Source organism: Oryctolagus cuniculus, chromosome 20 (genome assembly GCF_964237555.1).
Source record: "Oryctolagus cuniculus chromosome 20, mOryCun1.1, whole genome shotgun sequence".
Taxonomy (NCBI): Eukaryota; Metazoa; Chordata; class Mammalia; order Lagomorpha; family Leporidae; genus Oryctolagus; species Oryctolagus cuniculus.
Genome location: NC_091451.1, coordinates 44,506,662 through 44,520,431, shown reverse-complemented (window position 1 = coordinate 44,520,431; position 13,770 = coordinate 44,506,662). Strand labels below are relative to the sequence as shown.

The 13,770-nt window shown below is 51.5% G+C and overlaps 1 long non-coding RNA gene across 22 annotated transcripts in view; it reads right to left on the bottom strand.

Annotated features, from left to right (window-relative positions):
• Nucleotides 1-13,770, bottom strand: part of LOC103346390 (uncharacterized) — a 115,481-nt gene that overhangs the window by 24,245 nt on the left and 77,466 nt on the right. For all 22 annotated transcript variants that reach the window (XR_011384959.1, XR_011384962.1, XR_011384960.1 and 19 more), the window contains one exon: nucleotides 5,817-5,925. This is a non-coding gene — a long non-coding RNA (uncharacterized lncRNA). The remainder of the gene's footprint in view (nucleotides 1-5,816; nucleotides 5,926-13,770) is intronic.

Here is a 13,770-nt window from a genome sequence, read left to right as displayed (position 1 = left end):
AGAAAGACCACACTGGCCATGGTGAGCCGTGTATAAAGACCACGCTGGCCATGGTGAGCACAGACCAGGGCCAGGGAGCGTGGGCAGTTCAGAGGTGGAGGCCAGCCAAGACGAGAGGAGTGTGCACTGGCATGGTGGTGCTGGCTGTGACAGAAGTGGACTTGGGGGCACCCTGGACATGCCAACGGAATAAGATGGGTGCTTTGGTGAGGACTGAACGGTGAGGGCAGGGACGGGGAGGCGCCGGGGAGGACATGTGAAGCCGTGTGTGCCCCACGCCAGGCTGGCTAGACAACGTCACAATACCACAAGAGCCGTGTTCAGAAACTCAGAGTGAGATGAGCCGGGGAAAGCAAAGCCCGCCATCGTGTACTGCAGGCTGCCCCTCGCTGGTCACTCGGAGAAATATCCAAGAGCAGGAGGACAGGGCACAGCGCCCAGGCCACCGCTTGGGGCACCACAGCCCACGATGGCGCCGGGGAGGGCATGTGAGGCCGTGTGTGCCCCACGGTGTGCCCCTGGGAGGCACAGCCCATGGCTCACCTGGGACCCTGCCACCCAGGGAGAATGGATGGGGCTCCTGGCTCCTGGCCCCAGCCCAGCCCAGGCCTGGCTGTTCCAAGTCTTTGAGGAGTGAACCAGCAGATGGAAGATCTCAATCGCTCTCTCAAATAGAATGAGAATAAAAAATAAAAGCTATGAGAAATGCATAAAAGTTGACCATGGAAGACGAGACCCGGGCTCTCAACGATGGCACCCTGTGACGTGTGGTGTGTGGCTGGTCACAGCTGCCCAAGGAGTAGCCGAGCAGGAACCCCAAGCCGACTCCTCTTTCCCCCAAGGAGGTGTGAAGACCCCACGGACCTGACCAGAGAACGAAGCCACTGGCCAGCTGTGCTTGTGGCTACGGCCCTGGCCTTCCTTCAGCCCCTCCTCATAACGAGGGAGTGGCGCAGAGGGCACGCAGCGTGGGGGTCAAGAGCAGCCCCGCTGACCGTCGGTGCAGTCCCCCAGCACCCTGCCCTCACAGCACTTCCACGAATGCGTGCTTCGAGCCAGCGGCACCCAGGCACAGCTGCCACAGGCACAGGTGTGGCGCGTTGCCTGTTGCTTGCCGCCCCGCGCCAACTCACAGAGTGCGCTCGGTGGTTTTTCAATGAATGAACGAAGCCACCAGTGGTCAACTGACTAACTGCCCGGATGCCTGGCAGACCCTGTCCTCAAGGCGCTCGCGGTCCTCGGGAGAACCAGGAACTCACAGACCTGACGTAACGAGGGCTCTGCTCAGGATCGGGGCGGGGCGAGTGAGTGAGAGCGCGCAGCTTCGCTCCAAGGGCCTGGGGTAGCAGGAGAGGCGGGGGCGGCTCTGCGCCGGCCCAGCCAGCGGCAGTTCCAGAAACCTCAACTGAAGGCACTGCGGCTGGGGTGCCTCACGTCCCCAAGGGAGGATCCAGGGTCAGGAGCCGGCCAAGACAGAAGAGGAAGAGGGACGGCGGCATTAGGCCGTTCAGAGGCACGGAGCACACACCTGCGGCAGGAAGGGAGGCACAGAGCAGAGGGGCGGGGTGGGTCTTTGGCCTTGCCACGCCCTCCCTGGGAGAAGGGCGAGCTCTTGTCCTAATGTGAGTGTCCTGCAACGGTCAGTCCCATCCAAACTGCTCTCTTCCCAGAGCTCACCTGAACTCTCCAGCCTTCCCGGGCGGGAGAGTCGGAGCATCAGCGCTGCTCGGGAGCCGTGGGCCTAACGCAACCGCAAGCATCAGATACAGCTACTTGCAGTGGGAGGGGAGGACTGGCGAGTATCCTTTCGTGAGGAATCTTGCTTCCCAAGCACCACGCTATGAACTGGCCGTGCATTACATCAGCTAAGAGCCCGATCAACAAAGCTCTTGCTAAACTGCCCCGCCTGGCGGGGACGGTCACCCTCACCCGGCTTCAGCCTGGTGGGGACGGTCACCCTCACCCGGCTTCAGCTGAAGCTGAAAAATGAGAGGTGTTTCCCGTCTCGAGCGGAGCCCCACAAGAACAAGGACGGGCAAGAAGCAGGCCCACCCCCTGGAGGCCTGCACACAAGACTGGGTTTATTTTTGATCTCCTGGCTTGGCACAGCCAAGGGCAGCTTTCGGGAAGACCCAGGGCTTCCATTCCACCACGCCAAGCCAACACTGCCCAGGGACGGGCCGGCATCCAGGACAGTCAGAACTGCCAGTATCCTGTGCGTCTGGCACAGGCAGCAGGACTCCAGGGAGAATCCGGGCGTGCGGGAGGATGCCTCAGACCACGTGACCTGCAACGTCCCCCCAGAGCAGTGTCCAGGCCGCTCGGAGACACCTGGTTCCACAAAAGCACATTCGCTCATTCACTCAGCGGTGACTTGCTAGGTGCCCACGAGGCTGAAGGCTGGGCAGGCCCTGGGGCCATGGAGACTCTGGGCCAGCACCTGCCCCGGAGGCCATCAGCCTCTCCGTGACCGGGCCAGCGCCTGCCCCTTGAGGCCATCAGCCTCAAGATGACTGGGCCAGCACCTGCCCCTGGAGGCCGTCAGCCTCGCGATGACATGGAAACAAACGCCCAGGACCAAGTGGGATGGGTGCCCTGGCCGGGATCTTACACTGCACCATGGAGTTGGGGTGTGGTTACTCTTTGGAACCGTGGGAGAAGAGCCACAGTGAGTTCTCTCTCTCCTTCTCTCTCCCTCTCCCTCTCTCTCTCTCAATCCCTCTCTCCCTCTCCCTCCCTCTCTCCCTCCCTCTCTCCCTCTCCCTCTCCCGCTCTCACTCTCTCTGACTCTCTTCTAATAAAAAAGGAAAACACTGAAGATGATAATCAGCTCCATAAACCCACCAAAACACAAAAGCAAGTGCAGTGACTGCTTTAGCGTCTTCCTCTGAATTTGTCATGCATAAGAAGAAACAGATTAAATCTTTTCAGATAAGTGGATTTCAGAGAAACAGACTTGGGTTGATCCTGATTCTTCATTCAAGAACTTTAATCATTGAAATACTCATTGAATTTTCTTCCTATATAGACTTTCTTTGTCTATTAATTTAGTCATTACTTATTTGCAAAAGTACAGTCAACAACAAATCATCTTTACTGAACCAGAAAGGGAAACACTGACCATTATTCAAAGCTTTTTATGGTCTCCTTGAGCAGAGTGGTAAAATAACTGACCCAAGTCCAACCCATCATAGTCTCCTGCCCCTCCATTTTTATGACAATACTTATTTTACATTTTTTATTAAAATAATAATAAACTAATAACACCCAAGGGAAAAACAATGACCCAGACATCAGGGTCTTTGACCAAGGCTAGAACCTGTCTCTTGTCTTCTTAACTGAAAAGGTAGCAACCTGAACCTATTTCTGAGTGGGTTTTACTTTAGCAAAATTCCTTAACCCCGATGCTTATTGGGAACACAGCTTTATCCTCGGCCCAGGCGTGGCCTTTTTTGATTTTATGATTTCAAGAAGTCATTTATTCGTTTGTCACCCATGGAAGACCAAGAATAAAAACCACCTGCGGGGGGCCGCGCTGAGGCCGAGGGGGTTAAGCTGCTGCTCGGGTTCCAGCCGCATCACTGCCGCTGCAGCTCCTGCCAAAGTGCCGGGAAGGCCGCGGAGCGCGGCCCGCGCGCTGGGGCCCTGCACCCACGTGGGAGACCAGAAGAAGCTCCTGGCTTTGGCTTGGCCCAGCCCCAGCCATTGAAGCCATTTGGAGAGTGAACCAGCAGATGGAAGATCAATCTCTCTCTGTCTCTCTCTGTAACTCTACCTTTCAAATACACAAATATTTAAAAAGTAAAACCGTCTGCTGATCTGCCAATGCCTTCGCCCTTAAATAACGACCACGACAGCCCCGATCTCGCATTCTGTGGGACACAAAGCAGACAAAGCAGGGACTCTCCCACCTCTGCTCATGCCACACTGCAGCCTGCGAGCTGTTTGCGTGTTCAACTTCAGTTCCTGGAATTAAGGAATCAGGTACCCGAGAACTCACTACAAATTAAGAGCGGAACGTTGACTATTGAACCTTTGTTCCTACCTACTTCTCATACGGTGAGAATTTTAACCTGCGTTTCTCTCCTTAACAGACCAAGGCATTTCAGCACTGAATTAGTCACCTCCTTGCTGTGTAACACATCCTCAAAACCGGCCCACGTTTTAATGTTGTTTCCCTACTTGTGAATGTAGATACTTTACAAACTTCATGGGAAACTGAAAATAAAAGATGTGTGTAGGGGCCAGCACTGTGGCGCGGCTGCACGTGCGGCACCAGCAGCCCATATGCAGCGCCAGTTCAAGTCCCCACTGCCGCACTTAGGGGCCAGCTCCCCGCCAATGCACCAGATGGCGGCCCAGGTCCCTGGGTTCCTGCCATGCTTTGGCCTGGCCCAGCCCCAGTCGTTGTGGCCATCTGGGGAGTAAGCCAGCATATGGAAAATCTCTGTCACTTTGCCTTTCAAATAAATAAACAAATCTTTTTAAAAAGTTTATTCTGCTACCAAAAAAATCAAAATCAACACGTAGCTTTTTCATAAAATACATTTTTGATGAGCTGTGTTTAAATTTTTGCTTTATTTGACCGGCAGAGAGACAGAGACTGAGACATGGTGACCTCCCGTCCGCTGGTTCATCCCCAAATGCCCAAAATGGCCAGGGCTGGGCCAGGCCGAAGCTGGCAGTTTGGCAGGCAGTGGCGATGGCCCAAGTGATCAGGTTCCTGCTGCGCAGGCCATCACCACCGCCGCCCAGGGCCCCATTCGCAGGAAGCCGGAGTCGGGAGCAGGAGCCGGCACCTGAACCCGGGCTTTCTGCGGTGGAAGCGGTCTTAACCGCGAGACCAAGCGCGCGCCCCTGCACGCACGCTCCGCAGTGCCTCTGTCTGTGCCGACGGAACCTCGCCTTTTCCCGCTCATCGCAGCTCAGCCCGCATGAGCCCTCCGAGGCTACACGCAGGCTACACGCAGGCTACACACTGGCTCTCCTCTAGCACGGGTCGCCAGCTGTTCAGAAAACGATTGATCGCAATCCTGACTCAGATGCACTGGGTCCAGAGGGGCTCCTGCAGCCTGAACACGTTTGGAAGCTCCAGTGAACAAGCAGGACCCACCGCTGGGCCCAGCACCCAGAGTGCTGATTCCTGCGTGAGCCTTCGCCTGGGTGCCCACCAGAGGGGCACGTCCGTGACAAAGGAGGCAGGCACGAAACGGCGCATTTGCCTCCTGGAAACGAGTGGGGAAGCTAAAGGCTTCTTCCCCCTTGTACTTCATTTGTGCTACACTGGATTAATTTCAGATCATAACACGTGCTCTTCACAGGCCTATGCGTGGCCCTTTAAAATTTAATTGTCTTTTTTAATGACGGAGTGGAAACCAGGCTCCTTAGCCTGAGGGATCGGGCAGAGGTCCTCCCACCTGGAGGAGAATTTAATTAGCTGGGGGACAGCCACCTGGCCAACGTAAAGAGGAGGCTATCAGATGAAAAGACCAGATTCCTGTTTCAAATTAGTGAACACAAGGCCCCCATCAGGGACATTAACAGCCCTGATTTATGTTCCTGGATGAGCCCCCGGTCTATTCATGGAAATACAGTGGCCCTTTCATTGTGTGCACCCCTACGTGAACTGCCCACTAGGCTGCACTACCCTTCCTCCCAGAGCCAAGGGCAGAGCGGCATTGGCAAAGGGGCCGGTGGCGCGGATGGACTGGGATTCACAACCCACTCTGATCACTGGTCCTTCAGAGGCCTTCACTGATTATACGAAACTCAAAACAGAGCGCCCCCCAAAGATAGACGCTTGGTTTATTACTTACACTGAGTGGTCACAGAGCGACTGTTGGACGGAAGGCGCTCGTTCTGGGAGCTGAGAGCAGGCAGTGGCACAATTTTAAATACGGGAGATGAATGTGCCTTCTTCCATAACTGAAAAATTTCACACAAAATATGCAAGGTTACCTATTGCCAGAAAAGGAGGAAATACGAGAAATTTTCTCCAACAAGAAAATTTTGTTTTCCCCAGATTCACAATTAGGGGTTTGGTTTCTTTTATGACAAAACTATATATGATTTCAATTTTTTGAATCAAGACACAATCTTTTTATTTCATTCTTTTCCATGAAACTTGTAAGGCTTTTATGCAAAGGATTACACCTCTAATTTATTTATTGGTGAACTTCAGTGTTCTGGGATTACGTTAAAAATAATGCTATGATTCCACAGTTGTACTGATCAAAGTCATCCCAGTGCTTGGTGTGTAACACACGCTCATCCCTGGTGTCTAAGTTTTGTGTTGAGATACAGCTATTTGTCTATTTTTATAAAAAATACAATGACTCCTATGGGGGGAAAACCCACCCAGGTCAAGAACTTCATGCTACACTTACAGGGTCTCTTGGCTTCTCCCACCATCACTGAGGACCCAGCCTGGGCAGGAGGAAGCAGATGTCAGAGCGGAACAATCTAGACTGTGATTTTTCTGATTTTCTCAACCTTTGGATCATTTCCTGTTCAGAACCAGCCAATAAGCAAACAAAAGCAAAAACAAAAATCTCTCTTTTGTCCAATTAATTTTTTTTTCCAATTATAAACGGGGACCTTTGATTCCACCACCTGAATCAAGAAGAGGAGTTGTGGGGTGGTGCCGGGGCACAGTGAGTTAAGCCGCCACCTGTAATACCAGAATCCCACGTGGACGCCGCCCGGCTGCTCCACTTCCGCTCCCGCTCCCTGCTAGTGTGCTTGGGAAGGCAGCAGTGATGGCCCAAGTGCTTGGGCCCCTGCACCCACTGGGAGACCTGCATGGAGTTCCCGGCTCCTGGCTTTGGCTTGGCCCAGCCCCGGCTGTTGCAGCCATTTGGGGAGTGAAGCAGCAGGTGGAAGACGCATCAGTTTCTTTTTTTTTTTTTTTTTTTTTTGACAGGCAGAGCGGACAGTGAGAGAGAGAGAGAGAAAGGTCCTCCTTTGCCGTTGGTTCACCCTCCAATGGCCGCCGCGGCTGGCGCACTGCGCTGAGCCAGGTGCCTCTCCTGGTCTCCCATGGGGTGCAGGGCCCAAACACTTGGGCCATCCTCCACTGCACTCCCGGGCCACAGCAGAGAGCTGGCCTGGAAGAGGGGCAACCGGGACAGAATCCGGCGCCCCGACCGGGACTAGAACCCAGTGTGCCGGCGCCGCTAGGCGGAGGATTAGCCTAGTGAGCCGCAGCGCCGGCCACGGATGCATCAGTTTCAATGCCCCAGCCTTATGCTTAACCCGTCTCAACCTTTGGACCTCACATATGCAGAAAATTCACCTGAATACTTGTTTCAAAGTAACCTCACAAGTAACAATATCTGATCCTACCTTAGTTATTAATTCATAAAAGACCTTGGCCAACTGTCCATTCTTTTAAAGAAATGTGACCATGTGAAAACTCTTAAAAACTCAAATAAATGTTACCACATATATCTATATCCTCCCAGCCCCAAAACTTGTAAGAGTCTGAATTTTTGTCTCTAAAAGCAGTTACTGGCAGAAACTGCTTAACATAACCGTTATTTCGAGACGTGATCATTAGTAGCCCGTGTCCCATTGAGCTAATTAGTTTTCACTTGTTTGAGTGAAGATAAAGTCTGTGTCTGCACACACGCGCACTTGCTCTGCCCGGAGTGGAAGCAGATGACCTAATTTATAATGCCACTCGTATGGCCCCATAGATCTCGTTGCATAACAGATGCTTGTCAGGGCCCTTTTCAATCTAAATAGCACTTAGGCTTCCATCTGAACAACTTTCCTGGTCAAGAACAAACAACCAGTAATCCAAGACTGACGACGCACGCGTCTATGCAGCCCTCATTCTGAAAGTCTAAAAAAGAATAAATCCCAACTCCCCCAAAAGAGATAAGTACCACCATTTTTTTTTTACCATACTACAGTTGGTCCAGGCATGGTCACATTTTCATTCACTGATTTCTAACCTTGAATGTCTCATGTATTAGTTTACTTATAATAATATGATCATTATCCATGAACTACAAAACACCACAGAATAATCGAATATTTAGCAACAGAGCAATAGACCCATTTCCTTAACACAGGCGCTCAAACTTCCTGACACACGTCACTCATGATCCCTGGCTCACACCCAAGTCGCCACCACTGGTCCGGGACCACGAATCCTTTTCTTCATTTATAGCTTGTCTCCTCACGGATCCACTAATTCACCATGGCACAATAAATAAATGTAGGAATCAGGAATTTAAAAAGGAGCCAGCCTGTGCTATCCCTAAAACTGACCTGTGGGTCACTTCCCAGAGAAACGAGATCTGGTTCTCGAATTGATCTCAGTGCTCAACTGCACACCACTCAGCCTGATGGACGCATCAGTCTCGTGTTCGTTACTGGCCCATGGTTCTTCTTTGGTTGGACCTCCTACTTCTGAACAACACACTGACACCTTTAAATGGCCGGCCCAAGGCCAGAACACCGACCACTGCATACAGGTGTCTCCACGATCCTCGGGACACGAAGCCTAGATCCGTGTGGATTTAGGAGAGAGTGAGAAGCCTGTGGCCTTGAACACCTCTACTGTGCGTCTCCAGGCTTCTTCCAACAGGAGGGGCGATTAGATCCCCACGGCACGGGACCCCCGCTCTCCGGGTGCAGGTATTCGCTTCAACACTCTCCTGACATCAGATCACTGTGCTGAAAACTCATGAGCTCAGCAATCAGAAACAATCCCGGAGAGTCACAGAAACTCGTGAGTGAGCGCGAGGGTGTCTGCCACCTGCCCACAAACTCATTACTCACGGCAATACCTTCCCTAAGTACCCAATCATTACTCATGGTAATACCTTCCCTTCACTAAGTACCCAATCAGTACTCACGGCAGTACCTTCCCTAAGTACCCAATCAGTACTCACGGCAATACCTTCCCTAAATACCCAATCATTACTCACGGCAACACCTTCCCTTCACTAAGTACCCAATCAGCACTCACGGCAGTACCTTCCCTTCACTAAGTACCCAATCAGTACTCACAGCAGTACCTTCCCTTCACTAAGTACCCAATCAGTACTCACGGCAGTACCTTCCCTTCACTAAGTACCCAATCAGTACTCACGGCAGTACCTTCCCTTCACTAAGTACCCAATCAGTGCTCACGGCAGTACCTTCCCTAAGTACCCAATCATTACTCACGGCAACACCTTCCCTTCACTAAGTACCCAATCAGTACTCACGGCAGTACCTTCCCTTCACTAAGTACCCAATCAGTACTCACAGCAGTACCTTCCCTTCACTAAGTACCCAATCAGTACTCACGGCAGTACCTTCCCTTCACTAAGTACCCAATCAGTACTCACGGCAATATCTTCACTAAGTACCCAATCATTACTCACGGCAGTACCTTCCCTTCACTAAGTACCCAATCAGTACTCACGGCAGTACCTTCCCTTCACTAAGTACCCAATCAGTACTCACGGCAATACCTTCCCTAAGTACCCAATCATTACTCACGGCAACACCTTCCCTTCACTAAGTACCCAATCAGTACTCACGGCAGTACCTTCCCTTCACTAAGTACCCAATCAGTACTCACGGCAGTACCTTCCCTTCACTAAGTACCCAATCAGTACTCACGGCAATACCTTCCCTAAGTACCCAATCATTACTCACGGCAACACCTTCCCTTCACTAAGTACCCAATCAGTACTCACGGCAATACTTTCCCTTCACTAAGTACCCAATCAGTACTCACGGCAACACCTTCCCTTCACTAAGTACCCAATCAGTACTCACGGCAATACTTTCCCTTCACTAAGTACCCAATCAGTACTCACGGCAACACCTTCCCTTCACTAAGTACCCAATCAGTACTCACGGCAATACTTTCCCTTCACTAAGTACCCAATCATTACTCACGGCAGTACCTTCCCTTCCCTAAGTGCTACCTTGTTCTAACTCTGCACTCGTCAACATCATGTTTTATATTAATCCTCTCTACAATTGGGCCAAAATTTACCTTCGGTGATTTTATTTCATACTTTTTAATAATGCTGGGAACGCTTCATCTAAAACACTTGACACCAGGAAGAGACCACTGACTTCTCCTCCCAAGGGTCTCCACGCTCGGCGCACAGATGCAGCCACAGCGCTTTGGCGCACAAAGGACAGGCACCCGTTCCCAGCACAGCAGGTGACCAGAAAGACCGAGAGGCAACCTGCGCCGGGCCCTGCCCTGCACCTGTCATCACATCGCTCATTCAGGCAATTTGCGATGAGATTGATTTTATCTTCCCCAACAGAAGCCCTGACAGGAAGCAGGCGCTGCTCACCACTTAGCGCTGTCACTACATCAGCCTGGAGCGAACACGCCACAGCCTCACCGCACGTACACCAGCTCCGGGCAGCGGGCTTTCCCGCAAGCGCCGGGACTCTCTGGCAACATCATCATTTGTGTAGCGGCGTTTCCATCGATGCAATTGCAATGAGAAAGTGAAGATACATGAACAGAACCCGTATCCGTGTATTCCTGATCTACAAGAGCCCTTCATAAAGAGAGAAGGACAAGTGGCCCTTTTGTGATGGGCACAGAGTCCCAGGCAGCACCCACTGTAGGTGACCCCCCGACACCCCCAGCTGTGACGGATCCAGATCGGCCCTTGCTTATTGCTTCACTAATTCACCATTAGTAACTTCCTAACAGTGGCTCAGACACTCAAAAAACAAAAGCCTTGATGTTTTCAAACTGCATCTACACCTCGTTCTCGCGATACCGCGTCCCTCCTCTGTCGCCCTCGGTTTTCAGAGACGCCTCCTCCAACGCACCACTTCGGCCCCGCTGTACAACCAGCCCTGGGCTCCGCGTGGGCTGCCCTGCTGACGCTCCGTCCTGCGTAGCACAGAGAGACCATCAGACACAAGTCCACGCCGGGCCAGGAACTCTACTCCTCCCTTTGAAAAGGCTGTGCGACGGCTGCAGCCACACAGCGTGTCCAGGGGCAGACTTCTCCCGTCACCCTTCACCTCCAGAAGCGCTGATGTTCAGAACATGTGCTTGATTTCCCAGTAATAAGGCAGCAATTTCGAGTTGGCTGCTGACCCACACCAGGACATCTGTCATTTACGACCACCTACACGATCGTGACCAAACAAGGGACAGGGACGTACGACTTCTCTCTGGACCCCACTGCCTTCAGTCTCCAGTCACAGTATTTGGGCCTCCCCACACACAAGGCTGCACTGGATTCGTCGTCATTTAATTTCATGTATGATGACTGATTCTCGCATGGATCCACTTACGAAAGTAGGGTAAGTGACGTGCACTCCTGATGTCTGCCGACACAGTCGACATTTCCCTCGTTGGTCCAATTAGGAAAACAGAGTGAAAATGCATGAAGGCAGAGGGCTGGGCCCTGACTCCTACTAGTGGGATCACGTTAAACACTGGGATTTCCAGGCGCGCATTTGCTGTACACAAGTCAGCCACCACCAGCGCTCATCAGCAACCCAGGCCAGTGTCCTGACCCTCCCAGCACGTCTACATCGCCTGCCGAATGCTCCACCCTTTCACTAGCACTGGTGCTCACAGACTCCAAGATGAGCCGTGCTGCTCCTATCCGCATACAGGATTATTCTTCCATCGCGTGTATCTCCTCACATGCGTAAGAAGTGTTTGATACACACATTATCAGTGTAGTCACATGGCACTCCCACAGTTACCACTGGATACCATCTTCCACCTTGATTATATTCCCACAGTCAGGCCGGTGCCGCGGCTCACTAGGCTAATCCTCTGCCTTGCAGCGCCGGCACACCAGGTTCTAGTCCCGGTCGGGGCGCTGGATTCTGTCCCGGTTGCTCCTCTTCCAGGCCAGCTCTCTGCTGTGGCCAGGGAGTGCAGTGGAGGAGGGCCCAAGTGCTTGGGCCCTGCACCCCATGGGAGACCAGGAGAAGCACCTGGCTCCTGCCATCGGATCAGCGCAGTGCGCCGGCCGCAGCACGCCGGCCATGGCGGCCATTGGAGGGTGAACCAACGGCAAAGGAAGACCTTTCTCTCTCTCTCTCTCACTGTCCACTCTGCCTGTCCAAAAAAAAAAAAAAAAAAAAAAAAAGATCCTCAAACAGGAGAGAACTCTGGCCCAGCTTTTTCTGAATGGGAAGCCATGTTTTCTATTTTGACTAATATTTCTCATGTCATCACGCATGTTCTCAACCAGACAATACTTCACACTCATAGTTTATCTACTTTGCTTACACAAGTACTTGCTGAATGGGTCAAGTACAGATTCACCAATAATCATAAATCTAAATCTTGAACCCAAATAACGACACAGTCTTTGGACACTGCAGACAGCTGGCCACCTTTAGTCTCATTTAAAGAAGCAACGACAGACTGATGCTGTCGTGCTGTGCCGTGTCATGGTGCTGTGTTGGAGCTGAGAGCCCATACGTGTATGAAGGTATTTTAAAAAGTTTGACGAATTTAGAATAGATAAACTTATTTTGATGAAAAACAATTTTAAATCCATGCATAAACGAGTCTTCAAAATGTTCATGGAAAATACATATCATGATAAAACCTCATGAAATCTGGGGCCAGCACCGTGGCATGATGAGTTAAGCCACCGCCTACAGCACCAGCATCCCATACGGGCACCAGTTCGAGTCCCGGCTGCTCCACTTCTGACCCAGCTCCCTCTAATGCACCTGGGAAGGCAGCAGAAGATGGACCTAGTGCCTGGGCCCTGCACCGACATGGGAGACCTGGAAGAAGCTCCTGGCTCCTGGCTCCTGGCTCCGGCGTGGCACAGCCCTGGCCATTGTGGCCATTTGGGAGTGAACCAGCAGCTGAAAAGCTCGCTCGCTCTCTCTCTCTCTCTCTCTCTGTTTCTCTCTCTCTCTCCCTTTTTCTCTCTATAACTTTCCTTTCAAATAAATAAAATAAGTATTTTTTAAAAACTGCATGAAATTCCAAATTGTGTACCAAAATAAACTGATCGTTGAATTCCATTTTTCCACTAATTTTATTTAACACACTGAGACTATTCTTAGTCTGTAAGGACCCGCGTCATCTTTGGCCCATGTGCCTTCGGAGACTCACTTTAGAAGCTAAATCACTAATTCCCTGAAAATAATAAAATATACGGGAGTCATAAACTCTCTCTCAGCAGGACTTCTCACGTACACTACACCTCTGTCATGAAGTCACATCAATTCTGTACTTAATAAGATCTCACATCATGTTTACTATCAGACCATGGATAGCTTTTTAAAGATCATTTTCAGCAATTCCATGAACACACTTAAAACAAATCACCAACCAAGACAAGAACCCTCCACTCCCGTCGGTCTCTTGGAACGAAAGGGCAACCTAGGAAGTCGCTCAGGACAAGTGCTTCAGGTAACTCAGCGAACGTCTGACATCAAACAGCACCAAGCGGAGACGACGACAAAATGACTGACATATTCTGTCCACCAATCAATTTCCATCTTTCATTTACTCAGTCATTTAGATTTGTATTAATTTATGGTAATTTAAATTTTTCTTAAACTGCTAAGCTGTAATTTACTTACGTAAGGCAATAATTTAGAGCTGGCGCCACGGCTCACTAGGCTAATCCCCCACCTGCGGTGCCGGCACACCAGGTTCTAGTCCCGGTCGGGGCGCCGGATTCTGTCCCGGTTGCCCCTCTTCCAGGCCAACCCTCTGCTGTGGCCCGGGAGTGCAGTGGAGGATGGCCCAGGTGCTTGGGCCCTGCACCCCATGGGAGACCAGGAGAAGCACCT